Source organism: Elephantulus edwardii, unplaced genomic scaffold (assembly GCF_000299155.1).
Source record: "Elephantulus edwardii isolate Elephantulus edwardi_28Jun2011 unplaced genomic scaffold, EleEdw1.0 scaffold00093, whole genome shotgun sequence".
Lineage (NCBI taxonomy): Eukaryota > Metazoa > Chordata > Mammalia > Macroscelidea > Macroscelididae > Elephantulus > Elephantulus edwardii.
The window spans coordinates 9,624,386-9,649,257 of record NW_006399843.1 but is presented as its reverse complement, the minus strand read 5'-3'; positions in this window follow the sequence as shown (position 1 = coordinate 9,649,257).

Genomic DNA, 24,872 nt, shown 5'->3' with positions numbered 1-24,872 from the left:
CACATCTGGCAGTAAGGAATGCCAATGTAAGAGGAAAGAGCAAAACTGGTTGCTGTGATTGTTAAGATTATGCCTAATCTTAATTGGACCTTTATTCTTATAGGTTTACCACTCATGTAAGAATGTAATTTGACAGTTATATAATGATATAATTTACCAGTTATGTAATGGTGCTATTTAGCAGTTGTGTAACATTGTAGTCATTCTCTATTTTGTGGTCTGATGTGGACCTCCCTCATTTTTACATAATTCCCTGGTCTGTCAATAATTATGCATTTCATTTAATTTTTTTACAATATCCAATTTTTCTCTGTTCATACTTTATAAACTCCACATTCTAATTATTAGTGGATATTTGCAACTGTTCTTGCTTACTTTTCTTTTTCATCCATATGTCAGTCTAGAGACTAACTTGTGCCTAATCGAGGCCATGCAATGAGGAGGACTGTGGCATTAAGATTGGAGGAGGACTTATGAACAACCTATGATACGCAGATGACACAACTTTGCTGGCTGAAAATGAAGAAGACATGAAGCACTTGCTGCAAAAGGTCAAGGACTGTAGTCTTCAATATAAATTGAAGATCAACATCAAGAAGACAAAGATTCTCACCATTGGGCCGTTTGGCAGCACCATATTAGATGGAGAAGAGATTGAGGTTGTTAACAATTACAGTTTGCTCAGATCCACAATCATCACTCTTAACACCAGCAGTCAGGAAATCAAAAGACAGATTGCATTAGGAAAATGTGCTGTCATGGACCTCTCTAGAGTGCTGAAGAGCAATGATGTCAGTCTAAATACAAAGGTGCACTTAATCTAGGCCATGATCTTCTCAATTACTTGTTATGGTTCAGAGAGTTGGACAATGACTAGGGATGACAAAAGAAGAATAGATGCCTTTGAGTTGTAGTTCTGGAGAAGAGTCTTGAACAAGAAAACAAATAGGTCTATATTGGAGAGGATAAAATCAAGTCTCTCCTTGAAGGCTAGGATTTTGAAGCTCTGCCTCACTTACTTTGGGCATGTGGTCAGGAGAGATCGGTCCTTGGAGAAGGACATCATGCTCAGAAGAGTGGATGGACAGTGCAGGAGAGAAGACCCCAGATAAGATGAATTGATACAGTAACTGGGGCAATGGGGAGGTTGGTGTGTCAGAATCAGTGAAACTGGGTCAGGACAGGGGAGGGTTCAGAGCTGTTGTACTTAGTGTCGCTATACATCACAGGCGACTTAATGGCACATACAAACAATAACATACTATGACAGGTTTGGAAGCAGGGGTGGCATCCGCTTCCTAAATAACATGACTCTGGAAACTCTATGAACTTTGATAAATATTGTAGAGGGGATTCAGGCCTTTTGTTCATAGAGTTGCTATGAGTTGTGCTTGAAGACAATCAACAACAATTAGAGACTGAAAGACAAGTGGTTATACTGCTAGGAGCAAAGCCCAAGGACAAGTAAACACAACCTAGAATTCCTGGGGGTTAGGCCAGCATATGGATGTTGGTATCCTAGGAGAGGCATAAAGATTGACATACTAGGTATTAGTGAGCTGAGATGGACTGCCATTGATCACTTTGAATCAGAAAATCATATGATTTACTATTCTGAGAAGAAAAGATTGAAGAAGAATAAGGGTGTTTTACTCATAATTATAAAGACCATTTCAAGATTTCTCCTTAAGTACAATGCTGTGATAACTGGATCCTATCCATTCAAATATAAGGAAGATCTGTTAATACCACCATTTAAATATAGGCACCAGCAACTAAAGCCAAAGTGGAGGAAACTGATGATTTCTATCAACTTTAGCAGTTCTAAATTGACCAAATATACAATCAAGATGCATCAATAATAATTGGTGACCAGAATGCAAAAATTGGAACCAATGAAGAAGGAATAGTAGATACAAAATATGAACTTGTTGACAGAAATGAGGCTAGAGAGCTAATGACAGAATTTTGTGGGTTCAGTGATGTATTCATTGCAAATATCTTTTTGAAGAAATATAAACAATGACTATACACATGGACTTCACCTGATGAACTGCACAGGAATCAGGCTGACTACATTGGTGGACAGAATTGTTGGAGAATCTCAGTATCATCAGTCAAAACCAGGCCAGGTGCTGCCTGTGGAGCATAATCATAAATTGCTCATGTGCAAGTTTAAAGTGAAGCTGGGGGAAAATTCAAACAAATCCATATGAACAAAAATACAACCTTGAGTCTATCCTACCTGAATTTTAACATCATCTCAAGAATACATTTGAGGCATTTAACACTAATGATGAAAGACCAAATGAGTTGTAGGGGCAGGGAGGAAAGTGTGCAACAATGAATGAATGGAAATTGAAAAACAAAAAAACCCACAAAACTCAAAACCAAAATAAAACAAACAAAAAACAATACCAACCACAGGAGAGGAAAAGGTCATATATAGAGGAAGAGAAAGAAAAAACCAAAACGGATGCCAGAAGAGACTCTAAAAATTGCCACTTCCCATGCCATAATACCCGTATCTGGAACCTCATTTTACTGTGCAGCTACAGCAGCAGGGCCAGAGAAGGTTGTTCTGCATTGTGATATTCATATACCTGACTGTCTTTACAGGTTGCTGTTAGAGGTGTAACACCTTAGTTCATGGTATCCTTGGAATGATTTGCATATTGTTAATTACTTTGTAGCTTAGGTGTGTATGTGCTTGCTTGTTTATTGTTTACTCCTATTAGGGCAGCACTTGTCTGTTGTACTGGTCGTAACTTGTCGGTTGCTGTGATCTTGAAAGCTACACCACGGGTGTTTAAAAAGCCAAAAGAGTTCCCCATGGTAGAAAAGTTTCAGCCAAACTCCCAGATTAAAACAGTCTAGCAGGCAGGATTGGCCATCTACTTCTGGAATAACAGGCCTCTAAAAACCTTATGAAAAATGTTGTTGTTGTATACTGTCGAGTCACCTGCAACTCATAGCAACAGTATGTACATCAGCCCTAAACCCTGCTCTATTCTGTGTCAATCTTATTGTCTTTGACACACCTATTCCCATTACCCCAGTCATTGAATCAATCCATATCATCAAGGGTCTTCCTCTCTTGCGCTGTCCCTCCACCCTCCCAAGCATGATATCCCTCTCCAAGAACTGGTCCCTCCTTGAAACATGTCCAAAGTATGTAAGACAAAGCTACAGAATCCTTGCCTCCAATGAGCCACCTGGTTTCACTCTTTCTAGGTTGAACCCGTTTGTTCTCCTAACAGTCCATGCTGTATTCAATACTCTTCTCCAGCATCACAGCTAAAAGTCATCAATTCTCCTTCTATCATTATGTTTTAAAATCAAGAAAATTTACATTAGGACTATCCTTTCTCCATACCTATTGATCCTACACTGAGCAAATTATATGAGAAACTAGACTCTATGAAGAAAAATGTAGAATTAGGATAGGAGGAAGACTCATCAACAACCTTATGCAGATGACAAGATCTTTCAGGCTGAAAGTGAGAAATATTTGAAATGCTTACTGTAGAAAACCAAAGACTACATACTTTGATATAAATTACATCGCAACATCAAGAAGATAGTTTCAACACTGGGCCAATAGGCAGCATCCTGATAGATTGAGCACAGATAGAAACTGTCAATAATTTAATTGTATTTGAAGCCACAATCAACACTCTTGGACCAGCAGTTAAGAAATCATAAGACATATTGCATTGGAGAAAGTTGATTGTCAAGGGCACCTAAAGTAAAGTACCATGAATGATGATATCATTTTGAAGACAAAGAGCACCATATGCAAGTTTTTCAATCTCTTACTATGCTTCTGAGAACTGGACTATGAATAAGGATGAGAAGAAGAAGAATTGATGTCTTTCAAGTTGTGGTGTTGGAGAAGAGTGTTGAATATCCTGTGGATTGCCAAAACAACAAAGATATGTATTAGAAAAGGTGCAACCAGACTACTGCTTGGAGGTAAGGCTGGCAAAGCTTTGTCTCAAATACTTTAGGTGTGTTGTTAGGCGGCATAGTTTTGTGAAAAGGGACATCATGCTTGGAAGGGTGGAGGGTCAATGAAATAGAGAAAGACCCTCAATGAGATGGATTGACATAGTGACTACATCAATGGACTTAAGTATGTCATAAATGAGGAGAATGGCACAGCAAGGGATCAGGGGTCCAGATTCATAGTATTGCTATGAGTTGTACTTCACTCAATGGCACATAACTACAATAACAACAACAACCATCTGGCTTGGAACCTAATCATGTCTATAAATGCAAAGTAATTTTAGATGCTAGCTGAGTGGGATTTTACACACAGGTTCCCAAACAATATTTTTTTCAGGAAAAAAAGTTAGTGCATAGTGATGATGCTGATTTAATGAATGATAGATTACTATTTCTAAACACTTAACATATGTTTAAGTAAGGTTGAGTTAAGTACTTTAAAATATTTTCTTTAAATATTGTCCATTAGAAAACTTAGCAGCAATAATGTTATAGATATTAAACTTTTGGCTTGTTAAAAGAAAAAACAAAACAAAACAAATCCCCCAAAAACAAAAACAAAACCAAAACCCAAACATCTAGTTGTCTTGGATTTGGTTTCAACTTCTGACAATCCCACATGTGCTGAAATAGAATTGTGCTGCATGGAGGACTCAGTTACTGACGTTTCAGAGACTAATCACCAGATTTCTCTTGTCAAGGCACCTCTGAGCAGACTCCAATCTTCAACCTTCTGGTTAACAGTCAAACGTGTTACTATTTGTGCTCCCTAAACCCTCCTTTAGGGAGCTCTGGTGGAGGACTGGAGCTGCATTTGCCATACCAAAAGCTGCATTGCCATAACGAAGGCACGCGGTTCAAATCGACCATCTGCTCCCCAGAAAAAAGAAGAGCAGTCTCCTCCTGTGAAATTTACTGCCTCTGAAAATCCCCTGAGGGATCAGCTATGAGTTGATTCTGATGTGATGGTACATAACAATAGTACAACGAGGCTCACTGTTTGTTGTTGTTAGATGTTGTCAAGCCAGTTCTGATTTGTAATAACCCTTAGTGTGCAACAGAACAAAACACTGCTTGTCCTGCCCTAGCTGCACAATCATTGCCATGTTAAGATCATTGCTCCAGCCACTGTCTCCTGTCTCTCTAAGGTCCTTTATCTTTTTCACTGATTGTCCACTTCACTTAGCACAATGTTCTTTTCCAAGATTGGTTCCTGGTGCCTTCTGACAACAGGTTAAAAATCTCACCACTCTTGCTTCTAAGGCCATTTTGACTGTGCTTTTGTTTGTTCTTCCGGCATCCATGGTATATATTTAATACTCTTCTTCCATATCATGATTTGAATACATCAGTCCTCCTTTGGTTGTCTTTATTTTTTCCTCCTGGTATTCACAAGTCCATGAGATCATCGAAAATACCATGACATGGATCAGGCCTTCCTTAGCCCTTGAGGTGACAGATTTGCTTTTTAATACTATAAAGAAGTCTTTTGCAACAGATTTTCCCAACATAAACCATCATTTGAAATTTTTTTAATTTAAATAAAATTTTATTTTATACTGGTTCACTTACAAAGTTCGTATTACATACATTGCTTTTCACAGTGGATTTTTTCCCATTTCCTTAATCCTCCCCTCCCTTCACCCATCAAATTGTGCAATCCTGTGATTAACCACACTACCCCTTTCACTATTAGCTGCATAATCCAGCTTCTTAGATTATTTGCTTAGTTTACAGTATGTCATGATTTTTTGCAGAACTGCCTCTATTCTTGCCTCATTACCATTATAGATTAACATTTATAACACATTATAGTGAGGATCATAGCCATGCTGACACACAATATTAACCATTATATTCTACCCCTTGTCAACATGGCACCTGTACACATCTCCTTAAACTATGCATAATTTCTAAACAGAAACACTGTTAAAGTCATGCGCGATCCTATCGTGATACAACTAACATACTCACAACTAGAAATGCAGAAGCCCTATTTACATCTTATGTAAGTGAGAAAGACAAAAATATTTCATGTACATACGAGGAAGAAGTACTCATAACAATTATGAGTCTTGTTTATACAGCTAATCGTTAATTTGTATTTGAATCTGCCTTCTTCCACCACCCATTCTGTGTTTCTTTCCCCTCACCAAACACCTTAGCTAGTTAATGATTCTCTGCTAAGTGGAGTGACCCAAACCTTTATTCCTAAATAAGTCACTAGAAGTCATGTTGAAACTGAGTTTAAAGACAGGGCATGGTAATATTAAAGATGGTCTGAGAATGTTCCTGTTTTCCAGACCTAAACTCTTTACTTCCTTTATGTGACAGCAATCCTATTGCACATTGGTAATCAGGATTGTAATCCATATTGAAGGCTGTAGTCTTTGATTTTCTGCAGCAAGTGTTTCAAGTCCTCTTCTCTCTCAGCAAGCAAACTTGCGTCATCTGCATAATGCAGGTTGTTGTTGAGTCTTCCTTTAGTTCCAAGGCCATGTTCTTCTTCAAACAGTCCAACTTTTTGAATAATTTGCTCAGCATACAAATAAAATGTGCATAACCCTGATGCATAGCATACATTTCCTGGTTTTAAACCATGTGGTGTTTCCATATTCTGTCCAGATAATTGCTCCTTAGTCTAGGCATAGGGTTTGCACAACTAAGTGTCCTGGGATTCTCGGTGTTACCATATGATAACGTTCTCAATGTTAACCATAATTTGTATGATCCACACAGCTAATATCTTTACACAGTCAAGAAAACACAAATAAAATCCTTCTGGTATTCTTTGCTTTTAGTCAGGATTCAAACTGGATGTCTTTGGGTTGGCAGTGCATCAGAGCTCCCTTGATTATGATTAAGTGTTTGGAAATTCCTATTCTTCACAATGTTATCTATAATTTGTTACATTCCACCTAGTTGAATGCTGTTGCATAGTCAATAAATACGAGTAAACATTTTTCTGGTATTCTGTGCTTTCAGTTAAGGTCTTTGTTCTCTTCTGAATCCAGCTTGAAATTCTGGTAGTCCCTTGTCCCTGCTCTACTTTGTCTTGTTGAGGTACTTTGTAAAATCTTCTGTTCAGTTCTTTTACTTCATCATTTCTTTCATTAATTTTAACTACTCTATGGCTGCTCCTTGGAGAGAAAGATTTTAAAATTCTGTCTCCTGTACTTCAAGCATGTCACCAGAAGGGATCGTCCTTGGAAAAGGACATCATGCTGAAAAGGGTGGAGGGTTGGTGCAGAAGAGGAAAACCCTGCATGAGATGGTTTAACACAGTGACTGGGGTAATGGGGCAAGTGTTTCTGAGATAGTGAAATTGGCTCAGAATAGAGCATGATTCAGAGCAATAGAGTTCCTGTGAGTTTCAGTCAACTCAATGGCACATAACATCATATTCAAGAGCAAGTTTAAGAGTGTCTATGACATCCAATCTTTTCTTCCTTCTGACCCTTTAATGACCTTTTGCTTTCTTCATATATGGTGTATAATCTTTGGTTCTTAACATAGTTTATATAATTCAGGTAGAATGAAGCGGGAGTGGCATCCACTTCCTAGACCACATGCCGCTTGAAACTCTATGAACTTGAAGAAATGACAAAAGTTATAGAAAAGCTTCAGGCCTTTTGTTTATAGGGTTGCTATGTGTTTTCAACTTGACGGCGATCAACAACAACAACATACTTTGGCTATTGTAGACTTGTTTTCATTTTATTTGACTTCAACTTGAACTTCCATATGATCAATTATTGGGGTGTTCTCCAGTCTGACTCCCCATCTTGCTCTGAGAACTTATTTGATTCCTGTGTATTATTACATCAAGTGAGATTCACTTGTGTTGTTGGAATTTGTGGTGTTAAAAAAAGTTTTAATAGTGACTAAGTTGTTGATTTTATAAAATTGTATCACGTGATATCCAGCATGATTTCTATTACCAAGACTCTACCAACTACCAAGAGTCTTCATTGTAGAGTGCATTCCATGTTGGGATACTACACAAAACAGACATTTTTAATCTACCAATCACTCAGAGAGGAAAAGAAATGGGCAGTCCTCTGGCCCTCAAAAAGATTTACAGTCTCAGAAACCTGATAGAGTGCTGTCATAAGTCACAATAAACTCTATGGTAGTGGTTTATTATCATTATTTGTTTCCAACTTTTACATTTCAATTACCAGTCATTACTAGAGCATCTTGAATGTATGTTTGATCAATTTTATGTTGTGGAATTTATTTTCAAAATCTCCTACTACTTCAACTTTAACATTAGTGGTTAGTGCATAAATCTGAATAATAGTTCTATTGACTGGTCTTCCTTGTCAGCATGTGGGCATTATCCTTTCACTGATAACATTAAGCCTTAGCACAAATCTTGAAATATTGTTTTTGGCCATGAATATGATGGCATTACTCTTCAATTTGTCATTTCTGGCACAGTAGACTGTGTGCTTGTCCAATTAAAAAATGGTCAATATCAGTCTTTTTCTATTCACTAATACCTAGGATAAGGGAACTCTGCTGGCATAGGGGGCAAGGAGTTGAGCTGTCCACCCAAAGATAGGTGGTTCACTTCACATCCACCAACTATTCCATGGTAGAAAGATGTCCATCTCCATTCTTTGAAAACCCACTGGAAGGTCAGCTGTGAGTCAATGCCAACTCAATGGCACGTATCAACTAGGATATTGTTATTTATATATTCCCTTTCATTTTCTGAGGACATCAAATTTTACCAGGTCCCTACTTCATACATTCCACATTCTGACAATTAATGGATATTATCAACTCTTTATTCTTGTCTTCAGTTGTACACAGCAAATAGAGACTCTTTAACACCATATTATTAATACTTTGAGGAAGCAACTCTTCTGCAGACATATTGAGTATCTTGCAACCAAAATAGCTTCTCTTTAGGGACTACATAAGACAATACTCCACAGCTATTTATAATGTTTTCAGTGGCAAATTTTTTCAGGAGTAGTTTACCAGGTACCCCTTGCCAGTTTTTCCTTGACTGAAAGTCCATTGAACTTGCTCAGTATAGGTTAACTCTTTTGATATTTAAAGTACAAGTAACACAGTTTCTAGTACCACAGTATCATGTAAATGATCACAGTATATCAGACTAACAGAAAACTGGTGGTCAGGGGAATTAGATGAGCTAAACATGTCTAAGTTTGGATCTGTTATTCGTAGGATTGCTATTAGTCTTAGTCAACTGATGACACATAACAACCACCGCCACCATGTTATTGTTAGGTGCAGTCAAGTCTATATGACTTATAGAAACTCTATGAATAGTATATCTGAATCTTGTCTTAGCCTGTGTCATCTTCACCATCTATGATACACTTGATCCCATTGCAGCAGTCACTATGTCACTCCGTCTTGTTGGGATGTCTCTTTTGTTGACCCTCTACCTTCCCAAGCATGATATCCTTTCCCAGGGAATAGCCTGTCTTAGCAACATAACCAAATTATGAGAGACAAAGCTTTGTCATTCTTGCCTCCAAGGAGTACTCTGGCTTCACCTTATTCAAGACATACCTGTTCATTCTTTTGGCCATTCATGGCATATCCAGTACACTTCTCCAACACCACAACTGAAAGACACTGATTCTTCTTCTGTCATCCTTATTCATTGTCTAGCCTTCAGATGCATGACAAGTGGTTGAAAAGATTATGGCTTGAATCAAACATACCTTAGTCTTCAAACTGACATTATTTCTCTTCAGTATTTTGGAGAGGGCTCTGACAACGGCCTTACCCAAAGCACGATGCCTCCTGACCTCCTGAATGATGGTACCACGAGTGTTGATTGTTGATCCAAGTAAGGCTAAATAATTGACAGTTTCAATCCTTTATTTATGTATCATGATGCTGCTTACTGGCCCAGTGGTAAAGACTTTTGTTTTCTTTATTTTGAGATATAATCCATATTGAAGGCCGTAATCTTTGATCTTTTGTTCTGCAGCAAGCGCTTCAGGTCTTCCTCACTTTTGTTGTTGTTGCTGTTGTTATGTGCCATCGAGTCAAGCAAAATTATGTCATCCATATAAAGTAGGTTGTTTATGAGTCTTCTTCCAATCCTGATCCTTATTCTTCTTAATAGAGTCCAACTCCACAAATTATTTGCTCACTATACAGTTCAAATAGGTAAAAAGAAAGAATGCATCCGTGTCTCATACACTTCCTGGTTTTAAACCAACAGTATTCCTCTGTTCCATTCAGACAACAGCTTCTTGGTTTAGGTATAAATTTCATAAGTGTTCTGGGATTCTCATTCTTCTCGATGTTAGTCATAGGTTTTTAGTGGTGGGTTGGGTTTTGGGGTGGTTTCTTTGTTGTTGTTTTGTGTTGTTGTTTTCTGTGATCCATACATCAAATGTTTTGGGGTAATCAATAAAACACAGATATTCTTCTGTTATTTTCTCCTTTCAGACATTAGCAATGATATCCCTGGTTACTCAGCCTCTATCTATTACTAGTATAACAATACTCAAAAGTTCTCAGCTAATGCTATAACTGTCTCACCTTCAATGACATAAGCCTTATATCTTAGCTTTCTCCCATCAAATCAAACTGCCCTGGAGTGTTATTACCTGAATGTTATTTATAGTGATCCTATCTACCAGGGAACAAAATACTGCCTGGCTCTGTTGTATCCTAATAATTCTTTGTGGCTTAGACTTTTGTGATCCATAGGATTTTGGAAGGAGATCACCAGGTCTTTTCCCTGGTCTGTCTTAGTGTGGAAGCTTCACTGAATCCTGATCAAGATAGTAAACCAAAGACTCCACTGACAGATGTATATAAGGTACATTAGCTGGTCATTGAACCTGGTCTTCAGTGTAAAGGCAAGGATTCTACCACTGAATTACTAATGCTTCAGATTTTAGCAGGGAGCTTAATAGCCTAGTTTGTAGGGAGTTGTATTGTTCCTTAAGTACAACACATAATTCAAGCTTCCTTTCTCATAAAGTTTATGCTATAAACATTCACTCACTGCTCTTTCAGCTAAGAGCTATGGGAAGTTTCAGAGGCATCCTTGTCTTCAAGGAGTTTGCAGCCTGTTTGTGCTAAAAGATAGGCAGTCAGCATCTGTTATTGTGCATCATTGAGTCAGAAACGACTCATAGCTGACCCTCCAGTGGGCTTTCAGAGGTAGTTGATCACGTAGGAGGAGATTACCCCATCTAGATTCCAGAAATCCTCACAAGGCATGGAAAATTGGAAATGAAAACCTAATGACTGGATTATCCTCAGTAAACTATGCTCATGCCCTACCTTATTTTAATTATGATTTCCTTTCTCTGCTATATCTATTTGTAAAATCCCTGGCTGGTAATCTGGAGGCATTGTTATACTGCAATTCTGAAAATCTCAAAGATAGAACAAGCTGTTTTCGGGAAAAGTTTCAAGTAAATGTATAAGTTTATAGGTACATTGCCTACGATTGCTTTCAAGAAGAGAAACATTAATATTAAACCAATTTATTAATTTTCAACTTTCAAAGAAGAATACCATCTCATATATCTAAAGCTCTAAGGTTTATAAATATTGCTGCTATGTATTTTCTTTCCAAACATTCACAATGAGATTTTGAAGGAAATCGTAATGGAGGTGCTCAGTTTCCATTTAGAGATCTAGATAAAGACTTAGAAAGGTCAAGTGTCATGCCTATGTTCCCCCGATGAGGAAGGGGGTAAAGTTTTAGAACTCAGGACCTCTGACTTCAAATCCTGTACTCTTTTTGCTTCATTACTCTCTAGTCAACTAGTTATGCACCATTTAACTACCATTTAATTACCTAAAAGTGGAAATGGATAACCTTGAAATTCATTCAAGTTAATGTTAAATGTTGTTAACTTTTTATTAGTTGAATGTTTCCATTAGTGTTTCCAATGGCTGCTTTTTGTACCCCTCACAGCGGTAAACAAAATTGAGTAAATGCTCAATATGCATTTATTGAATGAACAAATAGCTTCACTGGCCTGGTTTGGCTGCAAAAGAGAGAATCAGTGGGTTGAATTACTGAAGATAAAGTTAAACTTTCAATTCACTCTTTTCATTTGTCAACTCTTTATAAATCGTTACTGTTTTTGCCCAGGGAGATCTGGTGGTTTAGTCTGCAGAGTTTTGTCCTGCTAATCTCTCTGGTTTGAATCCACTAGCTGCTCTGCTGGAGGAAAATGAGTCATTGGGTAATCACCTTCTGTGTAATTGGGACTCTGTGGAGTAGAATCTTACAAATACATGGTCTCTGGCAAATTATCTCATCTCTCAGACCTTCATTTTCCTTGGCTTTGACAGTGAAGAATGATAGCACCTAGTTTATGAGTGAAACTAGACACTTGCTGTTGAATCAACTCTGACTCTTAATGAACAGGTCAGAGTAGAACTGTGCTTCGTGGAGCTCTCAGTGGCTGATTTCTCAAATTAGAGCACCAGGTCTTTTTTTTGATGCACCTGTAGGTGGACTTAAATGTCTAGCTTTTTGATTTGCAGCAGTGCATTTAACTGCTTGCACAACCCAGGGATGCAGAGGTTAATGCATAAAGCTGACTGCTCAGTAAAAGGTAAAGGTGATAATCATCATTCCCTACAACATTATGCTTCGATGTAGTTCATACCCCAAGTTTCTAGAAATAACAATGCAATAGGTCAATTTGCACTCTGAATAACAACCAGAAAATAAGGCAACTGATTTGTTTCAGAGCAAAGGAGGGGCACCAAAGCAAGCTATAGTAGCAGAAATGGATTCCAGGGTTCCAAGACTTCCAAGACCTTAGTTTTAGTGGACAACAGAGAAGCAAATGAGGTAGCTTGGGTGCTGGTCACTGTCATATGCCACTAGGGCATTCAGCATCCTTAAAGAATTCTGGACTCAGACCAAGTGCTTACATCAGATGTAGTTATAGTGATGCAAGGATGGGTCTGCTGGCTTCTTGTTCGTGAAGACAGACAGACTGGATCTTCTCAGGTTCTCTGTTCCTCATTTTCCGGAGGAGGAAGCAAATCCTCTCTTTGAACAGGAGCACAGAAAGGGAAGGGATGAGAACTGGAGTGCTTCTCTCACCCTCAGGTTCCTTTCTCTGCCTAGGAAGAGGTGAGTTCAGGCACAGAGAGAACATCCACTTTGACCCAGCCCAGCTCTGGCTGCAGCTGGGGTATAAAACACTAAACTGAGTGGCTCTAGTGAAAGAAGCTGCTGGTGAGCTCGCTTACAGTCTGACATCTACACTGGCACGGCGGCAGCTGCCTCTCCCCTTGCTGAGGCAGCCACGCAGGAAGACCTCAAAGCATCCTTCCATCGATCTAGTAACAATTGGCTTTCATTAGGGGTAGGAACACTGTAGAGGCAGAGTTGGAAGGATGGGAGAGGGCAAAGGGGATGCAGTCAGCTCTGTCAACAGTTTAATGTTACTGGGCTTCCAAATCTCAAAAGGATTCCTGGGAAGCTCTATAGACTGGTGACTTTAGCATTACTGTCTTCTTCAAGGTAACAACTGAATCCTGAAATATCTTCATCTTTTTCTCCCAAATGAGGAAGGGGGATGCAGAATTGCTGATTGTATCTCACAGGTTTATCATACATACATTGTTTCTTCCATCCCTATGTTTATCTGTTCCTGACTTGTCATATCGATCTATTCCTACATCTTTAAGTATACTAAGCTTTCACACCTATCTCCATGTTTTTCTTCCTTTGTTGTGATTGCAACAGTAGCTCCCAACTCAGTCATTGACTCTGCATCTCAGACATGGTGTGCTTGGAAGTGCTTGGGTTTTGGTTTTTTTTCAAAGAGAAGCTACCGTCTGTCAACAACAGTGTGTGGTGACAATGAGCAAGCCAGTCCCATTCAGCAAAGACTCATTTCTTTCCAAAAGCATATAGTCCCAGATGTCCTGTTAAGAACATGAAAAGGGAGGGATGAGAATATCCAGAAGCCAGTGGATTAAGGCTATTGTCTTCTCAACTGTACTCATAAAAGGAAGCATTAAGTGAAATAATTTATAAAAGAACTGATCTGTTTTGATGGAGAGAATTCATTAGCCTGTTGTCTGTAACACCTTCTCATACTGGGATAAAAGAAAAACTGAACAACCAGTCCACAGATCAGCATGGTTTTAGGGGCCAATGGAGGCTGCTACATGGAGAGGCTCAAAGAGCTAGTGATTTCTTTATCCTCAGTCTCACAAGTGTCCAATTACCTGAGCCAGCCCAGAACCGTTCTCTTTTAGCTAGTGGTGGATCAACCTCAACAAACACCTGCTTTTTGGATTACTGCTACCCTTAGATCTGGGCAATGGAGTCTTTGTCCTGTGTCCAAGTTTAGAAAGCCCTACTCTGGTCCTTCTCATACTTGAGGTGTGGAAATTCTCTATCTAAAAAGCCCCAAATATGTTTCCAGTCTACACAGACCTCTTTCCAAGGTCCATCACTGGGGTGAACTTCCTGAGGCCCAAGAATGACCAAGGAGCTGCTGCTTTACACTGGAGAGACAAACAGCTTGCATAAGTGGCCTGGAGTCTCACTGAGAAGAAAAAGATAGGGGCTCAGGGTCTCCTTTTGAACCTTTTGAACTTAACAAATATTAGAAGAGGGCTTATTTTGTGCTTGTGTTACTAGGCTCCAAATCTTCACTCAATTCTATGATTACCTGCCATTTTTAATTCTTTCCCAGGAAGGCCACACTGCAACCCTGAAATAATACCTTGTGTCACCTGGTTAGACTTGGAGTCACTAAATTTCATTCATTTTTATACCCAACTTGGAGTCACTAAATTTCATATATATATATATATCTCCAGTTCTTGGATTTCTCTCAATGACTTCTCACTAGGGGCCTGCATACACTTTCTTGACTTTTGGACCTACTTATATCATGGCTTTTTTTTTGTGCGGGGTGAGCCTGATGCCTGATACCCCATAACTTCCTATATAGTTATACCCCTGTGATGTCAGCTGCACTGTCTGTTACCTCCAGCTCTGCTCTTGTTGTGTCTGCCCTTGTGTCTGCTTTCTCAGTGTTTTGTTTATTCTGTTTTCTTAAAATCTCTACCTTTTGGAGCCCAGGGCCTAAGACCATAAACTTATTCCATCAAACTATAAATTTGCAGGGTTGGTATAGCTTCCATATAAACATTAGATTTGGATGCTTCAGGCTGCAGTTCTAGCAGTTTCTTTGATCTTTTACTGACCAGTAAATTATTTATTGGGTCTGTCATAAAGATAAAGCAAAGCCTATAAACTATATTTATAGTATCACAAAAATCTCCCCTCCTACCTGGCATCTTCAGACACTGACTGTGGTCTTGAGATAATGAGGCTGGCCAGAGCAGCAGGAGCAACGGTAGGAGCTCATCCACTTTTATTTTTCACTCTTTCTTCGTGTTTTTCTTCTTAAAACCTTATTTCTAGGACTTTGTTTTATTTTTCCTATTTCCAGTCCCCCCACCCCCGCCCGCCCCCAAGGTACAGAGCTGAGAATTTGTGAAGGTTATTGGTAAGGTCCCATTTTCATGCCCCGCCTGCTCAGTGGCCACATCCCTTCTCTGCCCAAATTGCAGATAAACCTCAGCTTCCCTCTAAAGAAACCTGACAATCCCAGGCTCCAGCCTGCAATGTCAGGCCCATCGGCTAATTCATTCCCATGCAATCCATCTGCCTTGAAGGCCTACACCACCTGTCAGCCCCTGGGAAAAATGAACTGTTCCCAATCAATGGCCGGTTCTAACTGACACTTCAGGTTGTCACAAGTGGAGTTCATTCCCGTGTGTGTGTGTGTGTGTGTGTGTGTGTGTGTTTGCGCGCGCGCTCGCGCATGCACATACGTGCATGATGAGCACGTCTACAGACCCGTGCCAGCCATTAAACACGTCCTTTCATTTTAGCTTTCCTTTAACTTTTCACTAGCACTTTCCACAATTAAAGTGGCAAGGCAAAGCAGACAAGGAAATCAGTGGATCTTTTCCCGAACATCAATAAAACAAATTTCTCTCTGGGATACCTATTTGTTATTTGGATATCAGACCAACTGTAATCTGTTTCCATTTTCCTTCTTCATGTTCCTGCCAGAAGCTGGAGGCTCAGCGTGGGTATCCTGCTGTTTCCATTTGGCTGAGTAAAGGGATAGATTAGATTCCTATTTGCTATGCGGACGCTCCCATCTGATATCCATTAGATGTGTCAGAAGGATCTCTGGAAATGTGTCTCCCTTATTTATTTTGGGTGTGGTGAGGAACGATAGAGGTGGACTGGGAGGGGGTATCTTGGAAGATATCACTAGCTGCTTCAGAGATACCAACATGGCTTTCTTCTTTTGCTTGATAAGAAATCGTAGACCAACTTATTTCTGTTCCATATGGATACTAGGGACTGCTCCCGGCTGCTGCAAGCGAAGATGCCAGTCCCTAGCAGGCAGAGTACCTTTGACACACTATCATAGAGAAGTGCTCCATTGTACAGATAAACAAACTGAGGTCTGGAGAAATCAAGCCTGTTTTTTCCAGGTTTCCTCATTACAATGTTTTCTTCTTTTTCCTGTTGCCGTTTCTTTGATCTTTTACTGACCAGTAAATTTCTCTTGAGGCATGCCTTCCAGGCTAGTCACTGTTATGTGTCCAGAGAAGTTAGACCCAGATGTGTCATTTACGTGTGTGTTTATACTCAGATGATCAGGAAGTCAAGTTACATCTGATATTTTGTTATTTTCCAAAAATTGCCCATCATTATCTCTTGAATCCAAGAAGAGGTCATAGTCTGGTCAATTGACTGAAGCCTTGCATCACTTCTTGAGCTGCTACCTTTTCTAGGGAGCTCTGGTAGTGTAGTCCTTAGCTGTGCTGCTAATCCAGAGGCTACACCTCTCTGATGGTTCGAATCCACCAGTGGTTCTGAAAGAGAAAGATGTGCAATCTGCTCCCATGCAATTCACAGTTCTTGAAACCCCCTGGAGGGTCATCTATGAGTTGGTTCAGACTTTGGTTCTTCTAATAAAAACAAACAAATAGATAAATGACCAGTTGCTGTGAAGTTGACTTCTACTCATGGAGACCCCTGTGTATCAAAGTTGAATTGTGCTCTCTTAGATTTTTCAATGTTGGGTTTTTAAAAGAAAAAAAAAACTAAGAAAAGCAGGGATAAATAATGTATGCTGCGTTGAAACAGATAGGGAAAGAACTGCTTAAAAGGAATATATGCTTAGGTATTATTTGTATGACAGCAGTCCAGAGTAAGAGCTGCATAGTAAAGTGGACTGGGGTGGGGGTGGGGAATTGTACAACAATGAAAGAATTTTTTCCCCCAAAGAGAAAAGCTAGCTGGGGAGGGAGCAGGAAGGAAAATGTGCAACAAGGAATGAATGAAAATCCAAGTTCTCTATGTTGTTGTTGTTGTTAATTGTTGTAGAGTCCAGGTCGACTCATAGCGACTCTATGAACAAAAGACCTAATGTCTTTCCACAGCTATCTTTGTTTCTCCAAGTTCATAGAGTTTTCAGAGGCATGTGGTTTAGAAAGTGGATGCCACTTCTGCTTCCCAACCTGCTTTAATCTTTCATTACAATCTCAATAAAAAAATATAAGTAGATCTCTAGCTCTTTCTTCTGAGGCATTTCTGGGTGGGTGTGAGCCTCTAACATTTCAGTTAACAATTAAGCACCTAAGCATTTGTATAACCCAAGAACTTCCTTTACAGTTGTTGTTTATTGAAAGCTTACTTTGCAGGGATAGCCATAGGCAAAGAAATTGAATATTTCTACCAGCTTTTGCAACCTGAACTAGATTAAACACGCAATCAATATACATGAATAATAATTGGTGACTGAAGTGCAAAAGTTGGAAACAATGAAGAACGCAAGTTGGAAAATATGATCTTTGTAACAGACATGAGGTTGATATTGTATGACATAATTTTGTACAATGACAACTGTAGCAAATACCATTTTGGGGGGGAAAATGAATGACAACTGAATACATGGACCTCAGCTGATGAAATACACATGAATCTGAATGACTACATCTATGGAAAGAAGTGAGCGAGAAGCTTAATTGAAACAAGGTCAAGGGTCAACTATGGAACAGAGCATCAATTACTCATATGAAAGTTCTAATTGAAGATGTAGAAGAGGGAAAAAAGTCCATAAGAGCGACAATATGACCTTGAATTTATCTCCCGTGAATGAAAGCTACCTGAAAACGAGATTTGATACACTCAGAACTAACATCTGAGGGACCAGATGAGTTGTGGGAAGACAACTATGATATCATATATGAAGAAAGCAAAAGGTTATTAAAAAGATGGGAAAGAAAGAAAAGATAAAAAGATGTCAGAAGGGAATCAGAAACTTGTTCTCAAACATAAAGAAACTAAAGCAAAAGGCAGACATGATAAAATAAAATTCCAAAGGACAGCATAAGAAAACGAAGCATTTTAAAGAAATGTTTAAAGAGCTGATATCAGAAGACCCAAAGGAAAGAACATGCTAGGCATTTCTCAAACTGAAAGAACTGAAGAGCAAATTCAAGCCTCGAGCTGCAATACTAAATATTGCAAACTACTGGCTAATGCAAGGAAGCTTGAAAAGAAGGTGGAAGGAATACATAGAGTCCCTGTACCAGGAAGAATTGGTCAATACAGAACTTTTTCAGGAAGTAGCACATGATCAAGAACCAATGACACTAAAGGAAGGAGTCCAAGCTGCACTAAAATATTGGCAAAAAATAGAGGCCTAGGAATCGATGAAATGCCAATGTATCCCTAGACATGGTCACTTACTGTTGCCAAGGAAACTGGCCAACCAACTAGAAGAGATTCACATTTGTTCCCATTTAAAAAAAAAAAGACCTAAAAGGGTGCAGAAATTGTTTAACAGTATCATTAATATTACAGTAAAATCTTGTTGAAGGTTGTAAAAATGACTGGGACAGTAAATTGAATGGATTTTTAGTATTAAGTACCTTAAGACCCTTCCAGCCTCTGCTCATTACTCAATTTCAAAACCACATCCCCATTGTAGGTATATAATATAGCAGCTTCTTCCCCTGTTCCCATTCTATTTTATTTATCCAGTGCTGCTATAACAGAAATACACACAAAAGTTTCTTTTCTCACATTTTAGGGGGCTCTAACAGGCACGGGAGGAGATTGCTTGTCCTATCTTTCCAGGAGAGGAAATTGCCAATCCTTCTCCCACAAGGCAACTGGTAGATTCAAACAGAGTACCTTTGGGTTAGCAGCGCAACTCCTTGCCACTCAGCCACCAGAGCTTCCTATGGTTTAGGAAGCCAGAGATCTGAATTCAGTGGTCAGCTATAAAGGGAAGGTTTCTCTCTCTCTCAGGTCTGGGCGACAGTCTGATAATCTTGACTCTTTGATGATCTTCATGTGATGTGGTATCTATCTTCTCCCATCTCTCCCTCCACAGCTTTCTTGTTTAATTTCTTTATATATCAACAGAGACTGATTCACAACTTACTTCACGTTAATCTTACCTTGTTAGCATAAAGACAACCAACTTCCAAGTGAGATTAAAAACCACAGGTTTAGAATTTAAGATTTACAGCATTTACTTTACATAGCAGCCTTTCTCCATGTTTTGTTTGGCCCTATCCCTCCACCAGACCCTCACCAGCTGCTGCAATGCAGGTAGGTCCTGCTTTAGGGGGGTGGTTCCCATTTAAAGAGAATGCTGTTTCCTGTGACACAGACAATCCTTCAGAATTGACAATACCCATCGTCTCTCCATCTCACACCCTGCCACCTGGCTTTCAACCTGGGGCCTAAGTGACTTGTCATCTTGCCTTGTCAGTTGCCAATTCGTCTGGTGCCACTGTCCCTCCCTCCCTACTGGAGCCATAATCCGCTCCCTTTGATATCACAATTGTCTCCCTGGCTCTGAGAGGCCTCACAGCTCTGCTTTCAGCGCAGGGAGAGAGATGGAAATAAAAGCAACAAAGACCCTCTTAAGAAAAGAATAATGTACATCTTCAGATCTGCTCCCTTCTTTTTACCTCTTCCCCCTCCTTAGGAAAAAAAATTCTCATAGAGAAGATACACAGTAAATGCAAGAAGGGCAGAAAGCCCTCAGACAGAAGGTTCTATTTGCCACTGCTGTTCCAAGTGGGATTGTTTATCTTCCTGTTTAGACAGCATGCTGAGGGAGCTGGCTACAGCCCTGGTTCAGGACATGCCCAGCTCAGAGAAGCTAAGGAAGCAGCTGGGCTTCCAGGAGGGCCCATTACTCCTCCTCCTTCAAACACCAAATGATTCTGTGAAGGGGGCAGGGAGCCAGGGAAGGATACTGGCTAATGGTTTCGCAGAGAACATGCCACATCTCCCAGTGTTTCCTTTCTTGTGGGAGTCCTTTTTTAACTCCCTCACTTTCAAACAGAGTGAGTCTAAGAGTGTGTCTCCCTTTCTTCTTCACCCCTGCTCTATCCCTTCCTTCCCCTCTGTTTGTCCTCTGCTCTCTTGCTGTGTGACCTGCCATACCAGAGGCACTGGGTTACTGTTAAGAACTTTGGGTTCTACTCCCAGCTTACTGTTTGATCCTCCTGGACAGAGTGGTAGCTGTGTTAACTATGACTCACAGAAACCCTATAAATAAGAGATCTGGACCCTACCCTATAGTGTGTGCCATCCTTATGATCTCTGATATGCTCTGGCCCACTGTTACTGTCTCTGTGACAATCCATCTTGTGGGGAGTCTTCCTCTCTTTATATGAACCTCCACTTTCCCCAGCATGGAATCTTTTCCCCGAGGACACTAGAAATGAGCTGGGTCGAACTCTAGACAAGATTCCTACCCTTGGCTTCTATCCTACGCAAGACTTTGACAGTACATTTTGAGATCAACAGGTCAAACAATCTATATAAAATGCTTATTGTTGTTACATGCCATTAAGTCATCTATGACTCATAATGTTTCTATGAACAATGGATCTTACCCTTGTGCTGGGCCATTCTCACCATCTTTGATATACTTAAGCCCATTGTTACAGTTGCTGTGTCAACCCATTTTTGACGGTCTTCTTCTCTTTCACTGATCCTCCACCTTTCCAAGCATTTTGTCCTTTCCCAAGGACTGGCCTCTCCAAGTAACATGTCCAAAGTATGTGAGGCAAAGCTTCATCATACTTGCTTCCAAGGAGCACCGTAGTTGCACTTCTTCCAACAGAAACTTGTTATTTTGGCATTCTATGAAATGATCAATACTCTATCCAATACCACAATTCAAAGTTGTCAACTATTTTTCTGTCTACTCAGTCATTGTCCAACTTTCAGATGCATGGCATGTAATTGAAAATACTATGACTTGGATCAGGTACACCTTAGTCTCCAAACTGATATCATTGATCTTCAGCACTTTGGAGATCTTTCTTTGATGGCTAACTTTCCCAATGCCAAATGTCTTTTTATTTCTTAATTGCTGGCCAAGGTGCTTATTGTGGAGCCAAGTAAGATGAAATTGTCGACAGTTTCAATCTTTTTTCCATCTATCATAATGTTGCCTATTGGCCTAGTGATGAGAATTTTTATTTTCCTGATGTTGAGATGTAATTTATTTTGAAGGCTTATAGTTTTTGATCTACAGTAGCAAATGTTTTAAGGCCTCTTCACTTTCAGCAAGCAAGATTGTGTCATCTGTATAATGCAGGTCATTGATGAGTCTTCTTCTGATCCTGATGACACAACACATAAAGTCCATCTTCCTGAATGATTTTCTCAGCATACAGATAAAATAGGTATGAAGAAAGGAGACAGCCCTGATACATAACTTTCTTGATTTTAAACCATGCAGTGTTCTGTTGCTGTTTGGACAATAGCTTCTTGGTCTAGATACAAGTTTGTTGGTTGGGTTTTTTTCTGTGTGTGTGGTGTTTTGTTTTTTTTTTAATGTCTACTAGTTTATTTACAAAATTCTAATGCATTGTTTTCAAGAACAAATTCTTTCAATTTTTCTCACCCCCCCCCATCAAATTGTATAATCCTATGATTAATCTTCCTCTCCCCCTGCACAGCCTCATCTCTCTGCTTCCATCCTCTCCCATCCCTCTTGGATCCTTATATTCATTCTACAACAATGGTTTTATTTAATATTTATCCTTTTGGGACTGAGTTAGTTCACTCAGCATAATGCTCTCCAGTACCCTCACAAGTTAGGAAATAATTTACAAAATCATTGCTCCTGCATGCTGCATGGTATCCCACTGTGTTAGATAAAGGTTTCTCGTGAGCACAATTATGTGTGTAGGATCCTAATTCTGGTTAATATTATTCATAGTTTGGTGTGATTCGCAGTCAAATACCTTTGTATAATTTATAAAACACAGATAGACATCTTTCTGGTATTCTCTGCTTTCAGCCAATATCCATTTGACATCAGCAATGATATCTCATGGCCTCTTCTAAATCCAGCTTAAATTTCTGGCAGTTCTATGTTGCTGTATTAGTCTAGCCATTTTTTTAACAATCTCGAGCAATATTTTGCTTTCATGTGATATTAATGATATTGTTCAGTAATTTCCACATTCTATTGGATCACTTTTCTTGGGAATGGGAAGTAATATGAATTTTTCTGGTCAGTTGGCCAGGTAACTCTCTTCCAGATTTCTTGGTACAGTCTGGTAAGCACATCCAGGGCTGCTTAGGTTTCTCAGAACATGTCTATTGATACTCTTTTTTTCCCTATCAATTGCTGGGACCTTATATTTTTACCAATGCCTTTAGTGCAGCTTGAAATTCTTCCATTTTTACCATGGGATCTTAATGATATGATACTTTCTGAAACGGTTCCATGTCAGTCAATTCTTTGTGCTAGCATGGCTCTCGGTATTCCTTCCATCTTCTTTTGATGCTTCCTAGATCATTCTGGATTCTGCTCATAGCATCCTTTCAGTATTGCAACTTGAAGTTTGAATTTATTTGTCAATTCTTTTCGTTTTAGAAGTGCAGAGCAAATTCTTTCCCTCTTATTCTCCAAGTCCAGTTCTTTGCACTTTCCATTGTAATACTTTACTTTATTTTCTTGATCTACTCTTTAAATCTTCTGTTCATCTCTTTTGATTTCACAATTCTTCTCTTTGCTTTGGTTTCCTATCATTCTAGTGTAATATTCAGAATCTCTGGAAGTCAGCCAGCTAAGCGGGCGAGATGGCTGGCATCTCCATGGTGGCTCCTCTTGGTGCCAGTCAGGCAAGGAAAGCTTCTGGGGTCATTTGCGTTGTGTGTTACAGTCCTTTTTGGCTTTTAAAAGTGGATGGGTGGCCCTTACCCTTAGAGTAAGGGTAAGTAAGGGTGGGGTCTAGCCTGCAGAACCTGCTCCAGGCCCTAGCTTAAAATCCTATGAAGCCCAAGGGCCACAGGCCCAAGGGCCAGCCTTTAATTGTTTTTGGTGAAACATTCTTCTAGGTTGTGTAACCCTGGTATGTCCACTTGCTGTACAGAGGTAACTCATGGTTGCTGTGAAGCCAAACACTGTGACACTGAGTCAAATGCAAGAATGGTTACCCATGGTGGACAGTGTTTGGTGAAGCAGTAGTGGCATCCACTTCCACAATAACTTGCCTCTAGAAATCCTATTAACTTGGAGAAAGGATGAAAGTTATACAGGAGGTATTCAGGACTTTCATTCATAGGGTCGCCTGTGACTCGACGACACTTAACAACACAACAACTCTAAAATCTTCTGTTCATCTCTCTTACTTTCACAATTCTTCCCTTTGATTTGGCTTCCTATCATTCTAGTATAATTTTCAGAATCTCTTTTGGAAAAGAAGAAGCTCTTAATAAATGCTATGGTGATTGTGCTATTTTTTGAAGAGTCACTTTTACCTTCTCAGACCTCAGTTTCCTCATCTGCGAAGTAGAAGATGATCATACTTACTCGGTTGATCTGTCCACATTATTATAGACACGCATGAAGAGTTAGACAATGGGAGTCCTTTTATGCAGTGTAAAATATACACGGGGTGGTTATTTGTAGCCTTCTTTTATACCTAAGTGTCTCTATCACATAGGGGAAGAAAGAGTAAGATGGAGTTTGCATTCAGAAATTATTTCCAGGCTGCCAAAATGTCTTGTGACCCATCCTACCAACTTTACCAACCCTATCCCCTAGTTTGCCCACTATTTTAGGTGCCTGTCTTCCTAAACTCTGCTGCTGTTTCTTTGCCTAAAATTTAGCTTCCAGAAGAGAACATCACTACCTCTACACAAGGAGGTGCTTTGACAAGGAGGTAGATTGGAGATCTGGAGCCTTCAGTTCCCTTGCCATTCTCCCACTGCCAGCTCTCTTGAGGCTGTTGTTAAATGTCATCGAGTTGACTCTGATTCATGTCAACTGTATATATAACACAACAAAACACTTCCAAATCTGCAGCCATGGCTATGATCATTGCAGTGTTGGAGTTCACTGTGGCAGCTATTGTGCATCCCCTTGACAGTTTTCCTCATTTTAATTGACACTCCACTGAACCAGACATATTATCTTTCCTTAGCAATTGGTCTTTCCAGATGACAAGTCCCAAATAAGTGAGCCAAAATCTCACCATCCTTGCTTCTCAAGAGCTTTCACACTCTATTTCTCCTAAGACAGGTTTGTTCCTTCTTCTGGCAATGTAGAGTGTGCCAACATCCTTGGTCAACAGTACAATTCGAATGCATCAACTTTTATGCCTTCCTTTTTCACTATCTGCCTTTTGTAGGTTTTGTATATATTTTGTATATTTTGAGGAATAACTTCACCTAGAAACATGCTCCAGGAGCTGATTGTGGAACAGACCACCAACTACTCATATGCAAATTCAAGCTAAAGCTGAGGAAAATTAAACCAAATCCGAGGCAACCA